The sequence below is a fragment of the Manis javanica genome, chromosome 1, assembly GCF_040802235.1.
Source record: "Manis javanica isolate MJ-LG chromosome 1, MJ_LKY, whole genome shotgun sequence".
Classification (NCBI taxonomy): domain Eukaryota; kingdom Metazoa; phylum Chordata; class Mammalia; order Pholidota; family Manidae; genus Manis; species Manis javanica.
The window spans coordinates 126,058,332-126,077,627 of record NC_133156.1 but is presented as its reverse complement, the minus strand read 5'-3'; the positions used below and the strand labels follow the sequence as shown (position 1 = coordinate 126,077,627).

The window sequence follows — 19,296 nt, the reverse complement described above, 5'->3', positions numbered from 1 at the left end:
TGGATTAATGACTGCCTATGGTAGGTGTTCAATAAATATTTATAGAATTAAAAAATGAATGAAAGGGATAGCCAAGCTGTTTGCCACATGGTAGTATGTACATTACTAGTGGTAAGATGCAGTTTTGACTCTGAGCTTTCTCTTAGACAAAGCACGTAAGGTAGAAATGACCTCAATTTATAAATAAAGGACTGGGATTGCAGGCAATGGGGACAGGATATGACCAGGTTACGTCTGGGAAAAGTGGAGCATCTGTTCCAGGGAACAGGACTGCCATGGGCAGCTGTTTGAAGGGATGGCTGGTGAGAGGGAGCAGCAGAGAAGGTACTAGCAGGCAGACATGGGGTGCGTGAGGAGGAGCCTCCTGACTTGGGCAAACAGCATGATAGATAGGAAGCTGCAAGAGAGAGCCAGAGCAGAAGGCAGATTTATTTAAAAAGCACAAACATCCCATCATTTTCTCCCCAGACCTAAACCTTTTATTATGGACTGAGTTGTGTCCCCCAAAATTCCCATGCTGACGCCCTCACCCCTAATGTACTTTGGAGATAGGGTCTTTAAGGAGGTAATTAAGATTGAATGAAGTAATAAGGGTGGGACTAGTGTCCTTATAAGATGAGGAAGAGACAGCAGAGAGCTCCCTCTGAGCGGGCACTGAAGGAAAAGCCAGGTGAGGATACAGGCAGCAGGATCTCCCTCGAGCTTGGACTTCTGACCTCCAGAACTGTGACAAAATAAATTTCAGTTGTTTAGGCCACTCAGTCTGCTATTTTGTTATGGCAGCCTGAGCAGATTAATACATCCTGAACAGAAAGATAGACTCACAAACCAGGAAAAGGTGAACATTGTAAAAGTGAACTTTAGTCCCGGAAGCCTGTGTTTTTAGTTTTTAGAGGAGCATTGAAGCATCATGAACCAGTCCCCAAACATCTGAGAGCCGTCTCACCCCCACCGTGATAGTAATAGTGGCTCAGTGTGGCCCTCATTCTCAGAGGGCGGTAACAGTACCAGGCTAAGGGGAGGATAGTTTAGACTGCCAGAATTCCATCTCTTCAATTTTGGCAGGACATTTTTCGCTGTGCCTTTTACAACCTATTTATCTAAGTCTCTGGCCTCTCATGGCCCCTCCCTGCCCCACTCTGAGCACAGATATAACTTGCCCACAATTATGAATTAAAATCTCATATCATAGGGTTGCTGGTAGGAGGACAGCAGTGGTCACTGCATACACTCATTTACAGCATCTGGTCCCAACCATAAACGGCCCATGGGAAACCGGTGTCCTAAGGGAGGGGCCGCGTGGCGGGAGCCTGAGCATGTGTTTTGATTTGGCTGTTCTGGGCTTGGATTATGTTTATTCTTTCTCAACTAACTTTTGTGGCCCCCAAATCTATTTTTAAGGTGAAATGGATGCTTCTGTAAGAGGACATTTTTGTAAGAGGAAATGTCTTTGAAAATCATTTTTTATTTGTAAAGTTGAGCTGCCACATATACAGATGTGCACTGATCAGCTCAGGGGAGCAAGAGTCATTCCCCTAGAATTGTGCAACATGTGGGCCTGAGTCTAGGCTTTTACCCTTGCATCAGGTCAAGATCATTTGGGGGCTACCTACAGTTCAGGCCTAACCTCATGCTTCTTTGATGAGACATTTTAAAAAGCCCTTAGCTTGGATCCTCTCCTTCCAAACTTTATCTTCTAAACTTGGGTCCTGATGACCTTGGCAATTTTCATCAATTATTTTTGAATGGTACTGATGATCAGATAATAGGGATTCCATGATACATTCCAAGAAGCCATGGAAATAACTACTGATTTGATTCCATCTTCTTAAATCATGAGTTTTTAGGCAGTAATGAGGCCTAGAAAAATTCAACCCTTTTGCTTTTTTTCCTTTTTTTTGTTTAGTTGAGATATAATTGACATACAGCACTGTGTAAGCTTAAGGCGTACAGCATAATGATTACCACAAAAAGTTTAGTTAACATCCGTCATCTCATATAGATACCAAAAAAAAAAGGAAAAGGAAAGAGAAATATTTTCCTTGTAATAAGAACTCTAAAAATTTATTCCTTTAACAACTTTTATATATACCAATTCTTTTGCTTTTAGAGAAACTATTTAGTGATTTTAAAGAAAGTATTTAGTAATTGGAAAAATGTCTTTCAATGGAAAACCATTGCTTTGCTTGCACTGCTATGAAATGGATGACAAGTCTTTTTTCTCTAGATGTTTCCATCTTCCCTTTTAAGGAAGCCAGTATACAAAACCTTTGGCATGCTACCAGAGGTTTGTACACTCCTGAGCTTTTCATAGGATTCTAAGTACAGACTCTGTATTTGGAAAACCAGTCAATCAATAAGATAACAAATCCAGAATATAAATATGACAGAACCGATATTATTAATACATGTTCCCAGCCTTTCTCCCATTTGCCCTCCCAACCTAGGAGGGTTTCAGCTCTGTTTCTTCCCCTGGCCCACTCTCTGAGGAGGGCCAGGCCTTGCCTGAATAGTTCTTTTAGGCCTTTGTAAGGGTTAAGCCCAGGTTAATCATAAACAGGTTTTCTCTCCAGGGGATGCAAGCTGGAGGCAGGGCACCACACCTTGAAAGAGTGGGAGACACACATGTAGATAAAGCACCCCCTCCACACCTCTGTGACCTTGCTTTCTACCAAGCTTCCCCCAGTATCTTTTCCAAAGCCATAAAGAAAGTCATCAAAACATTTCCTTGAAAACTGGTTGAAATGAGCCACTTTGGGAGAGTGTGTACAAGCAAACCCCTGCTCCCCTTGATTTCTTTTTCTGAGAAAGGGGATTTGGGCCAGATCTTGAAGAGAGAGGAGAAAAGTATAGCACGTGAAGGAAACAGTTTAGAGGTAAAGGGTAAGTTTTAGGAAATATAACTGTGGTCTATGAAATTCTTCCATGATGTTTGAAAAATGCATGCAAAGAACATGAACTATATTTTGTAACACAAAAATATCGAATCATTATGTTACACACCTGAAATTAATGAAATGTTATATATCAATTATATCTCAATTTAAAAAAGAGAATGTGAACTATATGAACTTCCCCTTTTGTTGCTCCCTGTATTTCTATGATCCCAGTACCACCCTGAGAGTGTCATTCATATAGGTGATAGTCTTATATGTTTGACATGGATTACACTAATAAACCATATGGAGATAACTTTATATAAGTCAATGATGTATGGCATTTCTGAACATGGATTTGGAGTTGGCTGAACTTCTGTCCAGATTCTGACTCTGCAGCTTACTTGCTGGTCACCTTAAGTTTCTAAACTGATTTGAGCCTCACTTTCCTCATCTATAAATAACAGAAATATTAGAGCCTACCTTATAAGATTGTTGCGGAGGTTAAAGAGATTATCTATTTGCAGAGTACCTAGGAGAGGGTATGACATGTAGGACGTCATCACTGGTAATCAAAAATACATGTTGCAATAATTTCCAATGAAGCTTTATGAAAAAAGCTATCATTTGAGGAATGCTTCCAACCTGCTGTGTGTCTCTGAGATGCCTCCAAGCATTAGCATTCAAACTGGGATCAGAGCAGCAAAGGTCATTTGTGGGCTCCACGGCCCATGCAGGATGTTCATCAGGAGGTAGCTATGAGAAGGTGGATATTAGTAGAGAGAACTAGATTTGTCCATTTTGCTAAAACAGGAACCAGCAAGGTCCAGCCCTGTGGCTTTGCACCAGAATATGCAGTCCAACCTAATTAAAGGGCAGAGGGTACACTTGCACACTACTAAGCCAGAAAATGGACCGTACAGGAGACACTGTGTGTAGGTGTCAGGGTGTAGGAAGGAGAGTTAAAAACAGTGGAGAGGGTCTTTTTGCTCTTGCCTCGGGTGCAGTTTTCCTTGAGCTCTTGGAGAGGGACCCCAAAATGGAAGCAAGCCTGTGCTTGATGACGCACATGTGTCTAAGAATGGTTTAAAGGATGGTTCAGAAGCCACCCACAAACCAGGGCAGGTACAAAGGCAGCATTCCGCTGGGGCTGTCGGCCCCTTCCCCACTGTGGTCAGTGTGGGCATGCAGCGGATCACCCCTGGGCTGTGGCTCAGGGAGCTGCTGTCCAGCTGCAGCCTGCACTGACTTTCTCTTTGAACCTGAACAAGCCAGATCTTGTCTTTAAGTGTCCATATCCTTATCTGCCAAATGAGCTGGCTGGGCCCTGGGAGCTTCTGGTCCCATTGAGCTTCAGTAGGCCAGGTGCATCCCTGATCTACAATTGTCCCATGGTTGGAGCAGGTGAGGATTTCATACAGCCAGCTCGCAGATGTCAGCCAGCACTTCTCAGTCCACAGCCCAAAAGCTGACTGCAGCTCTCCAAGGTTCCAGCCTCAGGAGGAGGAGAGGTTTGCCCTTTGTATCCTTTGAGGAAAGAATAACAAATAGCCAACACTGGGAACCTTTGAGTCTTGAAGTCAGTGATTAACTTGGATTCTTCATAAATTGTACATGGTGACCTAACAGAAAAGTGGACAGTGACCTGAGGCTGGTGCTGTGGTGAGGAGAAGTGTCCCGGAGTGGGGATCCCAGACTTGTCTTGGACACGGTGAAGCCCAAGGGACTTGCAGGGCCCAGTGTGAGAACCCAGAGGCCTGGGAAGTCCTTGCAGTTGCCTGTTTTGTGCGGCCCATGCACAGGTAATCCTGGTTATGTATTGCTTCAGTACACTCCACGTTTAGTGGCCAAAGGAGAAAAAACATTCTATTGTTTATGGTTCTTTGGGCCAGGAATTTGGGAAGAATTTGGCTGAGCGGTTTGTGGCACTGACTCAGATCCCTCAGTGGGATTCAGTTCATGGCTGGGCTGGTCCAGAGGGTCCAGGAAGGCTTCACCCTCATGTTGAGAGACTTTGGCAGTGAAGGGCTGGAAGGTTGGGGTCAGCTGGGCACTGGGATCACTGGGTGTCTCTCTCTTTCTCCATTATAGTTCCAGGGTTTCTTCCTCTCCGTCTGGTCTCTGCAGCAGCATCACCAGATTCCTTACATGACAACTCCGGGCTCCCAAGAGACAGGAAGTGGAAGCTGCTAATCCTAGAGGCTAGGACCAGACCTGGCAGAGCGTCACTTCTGCTGTATCCTATTGATAGAGCGGTCAAGGAGCAGCTTAGATTCCAAGGACTGAAGGATAGATTTTACCTCCCAGTAGGGAAGTGGCATGTGCACACAGGAAGGGAAGTAATGGAGATGGCCATCTTTGGGAATAAGCTGCTAGAGGCCCCTTTGGTAGAACTTGGAAGGATTTGGAGCCTTGGGTAAAGATCAAATCAGGGATAAGAATGCCCAAGGGGCCTTTGTGGTTACAAGAATGTCAGCCTGTTTCTTGAGATCAAACCTCCTTTTGGCTCTGAGAGTGAGATGTAAGTGACACGAACCTCTTTACTTCTTACATCCAGACTCAGTGATCTGGGCACATCCAGCCCCAGAATTCCTTGCCCATCCTAAGTTTACTGCATTCCCTCTGAGGGAGAAGGAAATTATTTTTATCACGAGTGCTAACCATGTCGGCTGTTAGTGGCTTCCTGGAGCACAGCGTTGAGGAGCACCTGAAATCCCACCGTGGCTCAATGCTATGATGTATGTCGCTCATGTCGGTCTTGGGTGTGGAATGGAAGAGAGGCATCACATTGAGATTTACTCTATACCTGGGTCTAGCCATGTCATGCCTTTACCAAGAGGGGATAGGTGTATTGATTAGTCTCCAGACTGGCCAGGTGCTTTCCCACTGCCCACATTTGCAGGGCTCAGTTCCTTCTCAGTGGTTGCCTGCAACTTGCCTGGCTTTCAAGGCTTGCCTCCTCCTCCAAGCTCTCCTGGACTGCCCTAGTTTCTCAGTTTCTGTGAACTTAGGCTGAGTGACTTTCCACCGTTAGATACTGCCATGCATGATTAATTATCTTCGTATTTGCATACTAATTACTCCTAATTAGGCTTTTATATACGTGAAGTCAAGGTTTGGTTCTAATATGCCTTGGTATCCTTCCTCCCAGCTCCTAGTAAGTAAGCTGGTGTTTTTCCTGCTGGTAGTGACTTATGATGAGCTTCAGAAGTGGATTTGAATATACTGACTCTGTATTTCCTTGCAAATAGGCACAAATAGGTAAATGGGTTAATACCCACAAGTGAGTCTTCCTGAGAGAGTTCGCCTGGAAAACAAGGGTGAGCAGCCCAGGCCCCAGCGGGGAGCTGTAGGGCATGTGGCCCAGGTGCTGTTTCTGGCTGAGGTTGCTGGGGGTCCTGTGGTACTGCACAGGTAATTCCAGATGATGTGTCCATGGATGGGTGAATTATCAGAGAACGTGTTAATCAGTAGGTGGCTGGGGGATGTTTAAAGACTCCAGAGCGGGAAACAGTGTGATGGAGGAGCTGGGGAAGCTTTTGGAGGTCTCGTGGGGATGGGAGCAGCTGATTAAGCATCCCTGTTTTTCAGCCTTACACAAGGAAAGAGCTTGTTCTTTCTTGCCTCTGCCCCGTTAGTGTTTATCAGGCACTTATGCTCCTGTATCTGGAGCTCAAAACTGAGAAAGTGGATTTGGCAGAATTTCTCTGAGTTGTGTATTCCTGTGTCTGTGTTCATCTGCTTGGGCATATGAAATCCCTAGAGACAAATGTGGAGAAGCAAACTTCGCAATTTATGTTACTTTATTTCTAATAAATGAAATACCTAATTCTGTAGTACCTTGGTTGATCCATGGGTGAGGAGGGAAAAGTCAATATCCAATTTGGGGCAGGGCTCTTAGACATCTGTTTCTTGTGTGTCCTCTCAGGGCCCTAGTAGAGAGGACTTCACAGCATTTCTTCAAGATTAGATTGGTTCTTCCCTGGAGATACACACGCACATAGCTAACACACCTGGGAAGGTCATAGCTCTGCACGTGCCGCATGGATATGTCACACTTCGTTCTGGTTCAGTGATTCTGTGGTTCCCCAACATCCCCACTGAGTCACCTTGTGTACATCCAGGAACCAAATATAATCAGGATGATTTTTATGATTAAGATACAGGGGCAATTAGTGTTATTTTTAATATATCAGAAGCGGGGTGAGATCTTAAAGTGTATTTCAGAATTATCAGAGGCATCAAAGGAAGATGAAATTACATGCAGCCCAGCCATGTTGAATGAATTTCATTTTATTGTCTTTTTGACAATCGGTCACCTAGATGTTGTTTACTAGAAAAGCCACTTAGAGAATGCATTATTGCCAATTGCTAAGAACAGCAGCAATAACAACTATAATTTGTTGAGTGAACACTCAACACCAGATGTTGTGCCATATGCTTTATGTACCTATGATATCATGTCATCTTTGTGGATTAATGGGAACTGCTGATACACCATTAAGAAAAATCATCATAAAAGGGATACTTCCTTCACCTCCTTGTTTTGCTGGTTTGTATGGCTTTTCATAAAGTCATTCCTAAAAGGGGGAACTCTTGGCTTTGATGCAATAGGTGTTAACTGGATGTCCTGTGCTCTCCCAGCCTGTACAAGGCTCTACAGGGTATATGAGGATGGCCGTTCTTCTGCTCTTTCTTTGCGCTTCATTCTTGCTCCAAACACATGACCTCATATTAGATCGGGGACTGCCTGTGTATGAATTTGTCCCATCTCCCCAAACTAGCATCCCCTCTCACTTCCATTCAGTTTTAACATACTGATAGAACTAACACCTCTTTTCTCTCTTTTGAAGCAGATACACTTTGCACAGTTTGGAAGGAATCAGTTGTTAATTTACAGTTATATTGAATGCTTATTCATTTAACCATCTGTTTTAAGATATACTTGGGATTTGTTTTAATCATATATGGTAAGACACACAGACGCAGAAATGACTGTCATGACAGAAGTATATGTGCACAGTCCTGGAAACAGGAGGCACACCATGCCACATGTGGCCACATGGGGAAGCACTAGGGCTCGTCAGGAGGCAGAGGGGAAGTGCAGGTAAAAGCCTTTCTTGTGGTTTTACCAGGAAGGAATGGGTGAGGCAAGGTAAGCAGGTTTAGGATTAGCTAGATCAATCATTTCAGCTGGCTCCATGCTGCAGGGACTGCCTCAGCCAGCCCAGTAGTAAGCCCCAGGGTGATTAGGACAAAGGTCAGCATGTGAGAGCCCAATAAAGGAGGTAGTTGGGGGCTCTGGGCTCTGGACTGGTTGGTTTGCATATGAAAGGTGTGCTCTCAGGCAAAGTTTGTTACCTCTAAGATCTAGCCAGCCCTGGGAGGGGAGGGTCTCCCAAATCAGCAAGACTCAGACGCCAGCATGGCAAGAATGTAAAAAATAAGAAAATATAGTTAATCACATTCTCCATAAAGTATGTATCCCAGAGACAGTAAACATGTAATGAACGCTGACTGCATGCCTGGCCTTTGCAGTTCTAGAGCTAGTGCAGTCCTTGAGCCAGTCCTGGACACATGTGGGCCCTCAGTTAATGTTTGTCACGTAAATGGTGAATGAAAGCTCTACACTTGTGCCTGGAATATGTGGAAGTGCCTAGCATACTTCTCTGCCCTCAAAGAGTATGCAGTCTAGTTGGAGAAAAAAACAAATGTGTTTATTATAACAGGATAATTGCCATAATAAAAGCTAGTCATCTCTAAACCTACCCCTCTTAGAGTTCCTGCTGCCAGAGAATGACGTCTTGGTCTATGCAGCCATTTATGCCAGAATTTGAGTGACCCTAGCACCTCCCTGTGTCCACCTGACCCACGTTACCTCCCAGTTCTGCTCATTCTACATTGTAAAGCTATCGCCAAGTTTGTCCCTTCTCCATCTCTACTGACTGCCAAGAGAGATGCCACATGGCTGCATTGAAGGAAAGCCACTATCTCCTAACTTTCCCACACACCCCTCCTGAAGGCCTCGTTTGAGTCGGAGGTGGGTGGGATGCCCCCAATTCCCATTTGTCCTCTATTACACAGCAGGGCCCTGAGCGCTAATTCAGAGCAGATGCACCAGCCAGTGGTAGGCATTTGGGAGGGGAACCATGTGGGAGGGGCGCCTGGCAGGGCAAGGCGAGAGCCCCCCACCCACCAAGGCTGAACCACCAGAGAGGCCCTTTAAAATTCTCTCCTATGCCTGGAAACCACTGTCTCTGGTAGGGGCTGAGAGCCAGCACAAGGCCAGAGACAATTTTGAGATAGTTTGTCCCCAGCCCCTCCCACCTCCTCTGGGTGCATCTCTCTGCCTCCCATTCCCTCAGGGTCTCGCAGAGGGGCCTGGAGCAGGCCGACTGTGCTGTCCTCAGCTTCTCTGTATCACTCAGTCTCACAGAAGGAATTTAAAGGTCACTCCTCTTGATGGTATTAGTGCCATAAAAGAGCCTGGGAAGGAGGGCACAACACATAGTATAAAAGGATGATTCTCTAATAGGGATATGAGCCGGAATCTGTCAGTTCACAGGGGACACCATGTGTCCCTGAAGTACAGCAATAATTTGTTCATCCACCTTCAGAACAAACTGAGGGGGAAGAAAGTTGAGCAGTGAGAAGCTCCAGTGCAGGTTCCACTGTGTGTGTTTGCAGGTTCTGATTGGAGGATAGGAGTCCTAAGCGGAAGGTGTAGTCATATGCTAGGGCTGCCATAACAAGACATCACAGTCTGGTGGCTCAAACCACAGAAATTTATTTTCTCACAGTTCTGGAGGCTAGTAGGTCAAGATCAAGATGTCCGGTTTCTCCTGAGGCCTCTCTCCTTGGCTGGCAGACGGCTGCCTTCCTGGTGTCGTCTTATGGTCTTCTTCCTGTGAGTGCATGCCCTGGGGTCTCTCTGTGTCCAGATCGCATCTTAACAGGACAGCAGGCATGTTGAATTAAGGCCCACTCTGATGGCCTCAACTAAGGCCTAATCTCCAGATGCAGTTCCATTCTGAGGTCCTGGGGACTAGGGCTTCAACATACGAATTTTGGGAGGACACAGTTTAGCCCCCCAATAGAAGGACAGCACTGTGAGTGATAAGAACTTAGAACTGCAGTCCTCAAAAATCTTCAGGTGGCCAAAAATTTGTGAGTCAGTGGTGTCCATTCAATGTAATGTTAAATCAGTGGGTTCTATAATATGAACTAAGGACAACTTTACTAGCAGAAAATGGGATGCTGTTAAGTATGCAGTCTAAAATCCCAGTGAACAAAATGGGCATGGGGAAGGAGGAAAATTGTTGAGTTTAGCAGACTAGCAGTTTTGAGTTCTTGCTGTAGTATTTGCTTACTTGCGCAGTTATTTTTTCATCTTTTGCATTTGCTGACAAATTGTCACAGGTGCCAGAATTTTTTAAACTTTCTGAGTAAAGTCTTGAAATGGATAAAATTTCATGTACTAAATTCATCTTCTATATATATATTTTGGAAAAACTCACTATTATTCAATTTTCACAATGGAAACATCACCAATGTTCCGGAGGGACATAGCTTGACAGTCACTATGGGAAGAAAAATTCCTGCATATCTTCTCTAATTAGGCAACTTATGTGATAAATAACTCTTCTTAATGATCACTGAAAGGAAGGAGATTCGAGAGCCTAATCATTTGCAGTCTGCCTTCTCCACCCATCTTTTCATTTATTCAACATAATTGAGCACCTTCACTTGTGCTAAAATCAGTATTCTGGTAGGTGAATGGAGGATGTGCTTAATTCTTGGCTAGACAGTAATGATAGAGAAATGAATGAGATTCCATCCCTGCCTTGAGGACCTCAGGTATTAGTTATCAGTTAAGATCACTCAGTTGGCTGGCTTTAAACATGCCTCTGCAGTAAGTATACCAGATGTAAAAATGAGAACTGATGAAACAAGAAGAAAATGCAGATTGGGAATCGGAATGCCTTCATGGAGGACTCACCTGAGAGCTGGCTGCAAGGCAGGTGCTCAGGGCATCCTGCAAGGGGCTATCTGCATAATCAGCTTGGCTTATGTCCTTCCCTACCCCTGAACTCTGTTCCTTTCAGAAGTCCTATCAGCTTATGGCTTCCAGGAAGAAATATGCTGTGCATTTCCAGAGTGACCTTTTGGAATAACAAAGCGTGACTCCAAAGGAGTAACTCTTTTTTCTTAAAAAATAATGTTATTATAAAAGTAATCAAGAAAGTAGAAAGTTCAAGTGCCTTGATAGCAAACATTTACATGTTTCTATGTTACCTTCAAAATCTCAAATACAGTCAAATTACACCTACTTTGAATTTTTTCTGATTTTCTCTATATGAGATTTCTAAAAAGTGAATCATAAAAGCAGTGACTTAATCTTACATTAGATCAATGGGTATTTATTACAAATAAGGTTAAGAATAAGGCTATTGGGTTGGAGGGTTAGAATATGGGGCCCACTTCCCCTTATATCTGTTTTCCTTCTGCATTTTCCCATCTCGGTAAATGGCATCACATAGTAAGTGCAAAAAACTAAAACAAAGCCATCAGCTTAATTCCTCCCTCTGTCACCCCTTAGCTTTTCCTCAGCAAGGCTCTGCCTCCACATTTTTTTTTAATCTGTCTTCTTCTCTGCTGGTGTGCTGCCTCTGTCCCCCAGCAAGGCAGCTTCAGCTCATGCCTGATCAAGCCTTCTGACGAGCTCTGCTTCCTGTATTAGTCATTCTTCTCACTGCTAGCCAAATGATATTTCAAAACACAAAGGTCTCTATGTTGCATAAAACTTTCTGGTGCTGGCTTCCTATTGCTTTAGATAAAATTAAAGGCCTTGCACGTGGCAGCCCCTGAGCACACCGCCCACGGTTCTCCTCCCTCCCGGAGCTAGCTGGCCACAGGGGACATTCCTCAAGCATGCCCTTATCAGGACCCTTGCCCAATGCCTGGAGGAGAGCATGTCCTGCGCTCACGCCCTCCCACCTGCCAAACTCCAGGGAGCTTATCTTCTAGGTCTTGGCCTAAATGGCTCTTCACCCAAGTGCATTTCCCTGATCTTTTGTCTAAATAGTGCTACTCCCACCCTAGTATTGTCTTACTGCACTTCCTTCCTGTTTATTTCTCTTCCAGCACCTAACACAATGATCTATATTTTTTTGCTACTTATTCATCTGCCTCTCTTAGAATCTGGGTTCTGAGGACATGGAGATCTTATCTGCCTTGTTTGCTGTGTATCTACAGCATCTGGCTCAGAGCGCTCAATAAATGTTTCACAAAGGAATGAAGCAATGTCGACCTTCAAGCCTTCTCCCAGACTCCTGCTCTGCATTTCGGGAGGATACTCTGTGCTCCTGGGAGGTCACCATCAGTCTTAGACTTATCATAGGCTGCCCCCGCCATCCCCCTGCTGCAGACATGGGGGGATTCCTAAGCTTTGTGCTTCTCCTACCCCGTGCTCAGCTATGGCAACTAAATACGGATGACCCACATTTCATCTTCCCTATCTTAGTAAGGCCAGCCCATCCCCAGGTCTGCTCCCTGCTGCATGAGTAGAAGACAATAACAAAGGATCTCACGGGCCTCCCCTGCAGGTGTGTGACCGAGTGGAAAGGGTGCAGAATTTAAAGGCAGTTCAGCTTTGGAGACCTACCCCTCCCCTCACTGTGTAACAGGAAAACTCACTCTATCTCCAGCTTCCCTTTCCTCGCCTGGAGAATGGAAGCAGAGCCCCTGCTCCAGGCTTTCTTACAGGGCCATTGAGATGGTGTCTGAGCAGGCCTGTCTCTGCCTGTAAGCATGTACTGGAAAGGTTTTGTCTGGCAGGGATAGGTGTTGTGCAGAGTGGGGAGAATGGACTTGCAGAAGGGAAAGCCAGATCAAAGCCGCCTGGGCAAAGGTCCTGTGCCCTTCAGCAGATGGGGAGGACCCCTTTAAATCAGTGTGCAGGGCAGCTGGGGGCCTGGACTCCCGGATGACGATCCTATATAAGGCTTGGCCGTGCATGCTCAGCTATGGTCCAGAGCCCTGGTTTGGCCAACAAAATATCCACCATTCACATAGGAAAGAGCCAAATGAGAGCTTCCAGCAAAGAATAGGTGTTGACTGGATGGTCAATAGGCTTGACTCATGCTATATTTCTTCATTTCGGTAAGACATCACTGGGCCTTCCTGAGGGTGAGACTGGTTGACATTCTTCCTTCCTCATATACGCTCCCCCACCACATACTTGCAAGTCTGTGCTTCGTGAAGCTGGGTTCTTGTTCTGTGATTGGCTGGCAGTCACCTTCCTACCACCTATGGGTTTCTGCTGTAGTTACAAGGGAATAGATTCCCTCTCTGCCCCCGAGGCAGGGCCTCTCAACCTCAGCACCCCTGACACTGTGGGGGAGATGATCCTTCGTGTGGGGGACAGGCTGGCTTGGGGTTTGTAGGATGCCAGCAGCGTCCCCTGGCCTCTTGCCACAGATGCTGGGAGCTCAACAACACCCCCGACTATGCACGCTTGTGACAACCAAGTATGTCCCCAGGCATCGCCACGTGTCCGCTGGGGCAAAATCTCAACTCCGCTTTGAAAATCACTACCCTGAGGGAAATAATTGTCCAGTCAGTGGGATGGATATAAAGAATTCTGAGGAGGTGCGTACTTTAAGCTGAATGTAAAACACGAATTCACTTACAAGACACCTAACTGGATGTTGAAAGACCCCGTGTTTGGACGTGGCAAGTGCCCATAGTGGCAGGGCAAAGATGACCCCTGCCATGCCCCATACGACGCTTCTCTGTAGCCTCCATCTAGCCCGGGAAATCCAGAGATTTATAGGCTTCTTGGCTGCAGAGATCAATTTGCCCCAACAAACGCAATGTCCATGAAATTAAACTTCATTTTTAATACAACTAATAATAGAGTTCTCGGGAGGGTCAGGTGAGATAGTGCATGTGGCATACTCAGCTGCCAGTTTATAGCTAATTACTGACTAATTTCTGTCATGTGGTGTTCATGCTCTCCAACGATCCTTCACAATAGGTGACATGACACCCGTTTTTCAGATGGAAAAAGCAAGGTTTGGAAAAGGGTCTCACAGCCAGTATAGGGTGGGCACAGTATTTGAATTCAGATTGGTCTGAATTCAAGGACTGTGTTTTCTTTCCAATGTACTGGAAGAAATGTGAGGTTAGGAGCTCAAGGTCTGTCCCCGGCTTTTTTCATCCACCCACCAATTTAACAATCTCTTTGCCTGAGCATTGTTTTTACAAAATAGGTACATCTGTTTTCAATATATGGTGTACCTTGTAACTCTTTCTATTTCAAGGGTCATAGACAGAGTTGATGCTTGATAAATATTGGCTATTTGATTTTTCTCAACTGCTGTATACTCCTAGCAAGATTTAGTTGAGGAAGAGTAAAAACTCTTCATGCCTCTTAAGGAATGGAAACTGTCTTACAAATTAGCTCAAGGGATGCTTTATTTCTCATTGCCCTCTAATTTTAGACACCGTGAGAAGCAGTTGTTTTGACAAGAGTACTTGAATAGTATTGCCACTTGGCACACATATCAATCGCTCTTTCGGCGGGACCTAACTGTATTGCCTGTGATTCTGACACAAAGTGCATTTCTGTTCAGTTGGACCACAGGAGAGGCCCAGCCCTCCCTCCCTCTGTCATAAGGAGGACAGCTCAGTCAAGGGAGAAGTACTCCAGGCAGCCAAGCCACCAATAGTGGTGTGTGTGTGTGTGTGTGTGTGTGAGAGACAAAGAGAGAATTGGGGTCAGGGTCAGCAGGAATCTATCTGAGGTGTCCTACCACACAACAGACCTCAGGGACTAGTGTTTTCAGGGGAGTCTTGGAATAAGTCTGAAAGTGAGAAAGTCACTAGTTTTGTCAGGGACCATGAAATTATTTACATTTTGTAACATTTTAAAACCTGAGGATGGCTTGGTTATCTTGAGTTGCACCAATGTGTTCTTACTCTCAAAGGGAAAAGAAGCTTTGATTAAGGAATAGTGGGGTGGATTTGGGGCAATGAGCCTCATGACCGGGCTGATTGCTGGATGTACCTAAATGAAATTGTTGGTTTTGAGGCCTTCAAATACTTGTGTCTTCTGGAAGCTATGTATATCATAATAGGTGTGAGTGAATTCCTTTGCTTTATTTCTAGTTCAGGGGAAAACAGGACTCCAATCTTTATTTGAGCTCCCAAAGTGTTTCCAAGCTTAAAATACTTGTCTTTTGACTTGCAAGTGATTGATTTACATCCACACCTCTGTGTTTCCAGCCTGGAGGTTGGGTGTTCAGAGGCTAAGTAGCCTTTTCAGAGAGGCTAGTATTTCTGTTGATGTCTTTGTTTTGCTTTGTCTTAAATTTCCAAATCCAGGAAATGACTATGAGTTGGTCATGCCTGGTTAAGAGGCCCAAGATGATGGGGCCCCCGAATTTGCTGGGCAACCTGAGTGCCTTATAGCATCACAGAGACTTCTCACTCAGCATTGAATTTATTTATTATTTTTATTAAGGTAAAATTCACATAACATAAAATACAATTCAGTGACATTTAGTACATTCGTAATGGTGTACAACCATCACCTCTGTCTAGTTCTAAAACATTTTCATCACCCCTCTAAAGAAGCTTCTGCACTCAATAAGCTGTCACTCCCAATGTACACCCCCCACCACTGCCCTGACAACCACTAATCTGCTATCTGTCTGTGGACTCAACTATTCTGGGTATTTCATATAAATGGAATACCTTTTGTATCTGGCTTCCATTTAGCATAATGTTTTTGAGGTTCATCCATGCTGCAGCATGAATCAGAACTTGCTTCCTTTTTAAGGCTGAATAATATTCCATTGTGTGGATGTACCACCTCCTGTTGATCCATTCATCTGCTGATGGACATTTGGGTTGTTTCTATCTTTTGGTCATTGTGAATAGTGTTGCTATGAACATTCATGTATAAGTATTTGAGTGTACCTGTTTTCAGTTCTTCGGGGTATATACTTTAGCATGAAACTGCTTGGTCATGTGGCAATTCTGTGTTTAACATTTTGAGGAGTTAGCATTTGTTTTGATGTTTTAGCTCCTGATCTGCTGTTAGGACCATTTCACTTCATTTGCTAGACCATGAAATCTGAGCTTTAGAATCTTAAAGATCATTTAATCCATCTTCTCACTCATCCCAAAAAGTCTGTCCATAACCTTACAAAAGCCCCCCAACCACTACATGCACAATTCTGGAGCAGAAGGGCACTCTACATCCCAAGGATGTCCAGTGTATTTTTGGCCAATGCCACCTGGCTTGCCCCAGTTCTGCCCTAAAAGGAATTTGTTCACCTGGAATCCACAGACTGCTGGGGCTTATCCACAGGTACCCTTCAGTGTGGAGAGGTGAAGGAGGAATTTGTAACTGTCATTACTCTTTAAGGGGTTCTTGAACCACTAGTTCTGGTGTAACCCAATGATGCTATCTCTCTCTTCTACTCACAAGCATTCAAAGGTTTGGTGCAAACTGTTGCTTGATTGACAACCACCCTCTGCTCACCTCTGCCATCCAAATGCAAAGACCAGCAGTAGGTGACATTTTCCCAGCACCTCCTTATGGGAGGGCAGAGCCAAAAGTGAAAGGCTATACAGAAGGAGGTGGGAGGCTGAAGAGCATGGTGAATCCCTCATGTGGGCCCCGCTGCCTATGACCTTGGTCACCTGTGGTTTATTGCAAATGCTGAAAAAATTTGCCATCTAAGACATTGTTTCCTTTGGAGAGAAAGCCATTTCTGAAAGAGCTGAGGAAGTCCTTGATAGTTACACAGTTCATGATATTGATGGGGTGGGAAAAATATCATGATCAGCTCTTTTTTTAAAGAAACATTTTATTAGAGTATAATGTATATATGGAACTGTGAACCATCATAACAGAATATTCCATATAATGCTGGTTATATGGAGTACAATAACAGGCAAAACATATCTATGGTGTTAGAAGTAAAGATATCATTTACCTTTAGGTGGATAGTGCCTGGAAAAGAGCACCCAAAGCGTGCCCCCAAGGTGCAGACTGTCTTCCAGTTTTTGGTTGGAATAAGTCTCTGTGATTTAACAGAATCTCAATTAGTTAGTATGCACCACAATGAGCAAAGGAAAATCGTCTGGTGAGGATTAACATGGTTAATATGGTTCAGACAGTTCAGCCTCCTGTTTGGAGATTTCCTTGGTTTCTGTCTTCCTGGCACACTCTCCCCATCTTTTGTTTTAGAGCAAAGCCTTTCTTACTCTCAATCCATGTGCCACACGTGGTCTGTCTCACCCTCTGGCCCCAGAAGCCAACACATAACTTAGAGTCTGGTTAAGTGCTGGGCACGTGATCTGAGTAAGAGAGTGAAAGTCCATCTTAGGACTTTTGCTACAACCCCTGGGAAAGAGGCTCCTGCTCCTGCTGGGGTTTCTGCGCTGGTAGGACATCAACTTAGGCTGCTGGTGGCCATCTTTGCCACCTGTGCAGAGCACCAACTGGAAATGACACCTGTACAGAAGACAGAAAAGTCAAGATTCCTGCCTGGTGACAGCACGTATGGATCTAGACATGTCGAAAGCCATCTCTGTCCCCCAAGGACTTTTCCTCTATGTGTTGAAAATTCCCTTTTCTGCTTCTGTTCTTCAGGTTTAGTTATTGTTCCTTGCCTCCAAGGTTTCTCCTAATTGAAACATATTTATTTCTTGATCAATCAGAACGATAAAATATACTTGTCCAAATTTAACCTCTTTCATTGTCACACTCAGCCTGTCTGCGAGTCCCTGTGCTTGCAGTGGCAGCTCCAAGCTGTGGGGAATGGGGATGGAGAGATGGGGGGCTTTAGAAGTAGCTGTGGGCTGGGGGGACGGGCTGAAAGGGACTTGCTCTGTAGTTGTGTCAGCATAGTTCGTAACCTGTGTTTTTGCCTGCTGTGTTTATTTGGGACCCTGGGGTGCTTAGTTCTGTCACTGGGTCACTGCCCCTCCCATTCTCCTGGTACTTGCCTCTTGATGCCCTTTTCTATTTACAAGACAGAAATTGAAGAGATGAGAGCACATAGCTTGGTGGGAGCTTACCAGCCTACTGGAGATAACCAAGAAGAGCCCAGTGATGACCTCCTATGATTCATTTTATGTAAACTCTGCATTTAAAAAATATCCCAAATTATAAAGTACACAAATGAATTCTGAGGTGGGCAGTTTTAGAAATATAGTTGTTAAGGTGGTCCTATCATGGTAAGCAGAGGAATGCACTAAATCAGAATAATCTAAAAATGGAGGTGATTCCAATAGTATCTTGTGTTCTGCTTTATAGATTTTCAGCTGTTCACTGGATGGAAAATATTCTTGAATCAAACATTTAATGCTTTATGATAACTTTGTAGGTAGATAAAAGAATACCTTTAAAATAAAGAATCGGTTTACTTGCTTTTGGCTTATCTTCCTTACAACTCATGTCCTGCCTGGAAGTCCATATAGGGCTAGTGGGTGGGAGTCTGTTGCTGAGCCTGGATGTGAGTAGTTGTTCAATAAACATCTGTTAACTTGGCATAATTTGATGCAAGTGAATCCCTGATTTTTGCACTGAACCCCACAAGTCTACCAGCAACCACATAACCTTGTTTCAGCTTGATGTTCAACCCTCTGACTCATTTGCTTACCCTGATATGAAAACTACAATATAAGAGAAGAGACTTTCACAAGATCTATAGGAAAAAATATTTTAAATCTTAAAATTGCTTCTGAGGATAGAACCATATGCTCTCATATCACTGAGAAGTATTTTAGACATGACCTCTAGTTTAATTACCCTCTTTTATCAGAGAGGGAAAGGGATTTGCTTAGTCAGTGGCAGAATAAGGTCACTTGTGCTGACCACTTACACCTTGGGACAGAAACTCGGCCATTGGAAGGAACTTCAAGACAGCCTTTTTGTTACTGGGAGAGGGGAGGCTAGAACAGAAAGTCCTGATGCTTGCAGAGTTCACGCAAACGTACATCCTTTGTGTGTCTTCGTATACTCTGATAGAGGCTAGATGAGGACAGTAATAGCCACCAGTAATTTGATAATTTCATTTTTAGCCGTTATTATAAATTCCTTCTCCCATTATGTGGCTTCCAGGAGTGGCTAAAATAATGCAAATGTGACTCCTTAGGTTTTATTTATTTTCTTTCTCTTGCTCTGGTGAGGAGGCGAGCAAGCAATGGTTTCCAGAATTAAAATGTGCCAATAATTTATAGCTGGATAAATCTTCTTTTGAGCTATTTCATGACCACCAGCATTAAAATTAGCACTTACTGAGGTTTTCATGGGCCAGTGTTCTGCTGAGCCCTCTCTACGGATTGCTTTGTTGAATTCTCACATGACCCCTGTGAGGCAGACACTTGGCCTCACTTTTCT

At 44.3% G+C, this 19,296-nt stretch overlaps 1 protein-coding gene across 6 annotated transcripts in view; it reads left to right on the top strand.

Annotated features, from left to right (window-relative positions):
• PDZD2 (PDZ domain containing 2) overlaps positions 1-19,296 on the top strand; it is a 356,980-nt gene that overhangs the window by 51,995 nt on the left and 285,689 nt on the right. Inside the window, exon 1 of one of the 6 annotated variants that reach the window (XM_073237474.1) lies at positions 4,524-4,678. The exons of 4 other annotated variants lie outside the window; for them this stretch is intronic. The gene's annotated coding sequence lies outside the window, so the exon portion shown is untranslated. Of the gene's footprint in view, positions 1-4,523; positions 4,679-19,296 lie in introns of those variants that run through there. One more of the 6 variants, XM_073237475.1, reaches the window with a different exon arrangement.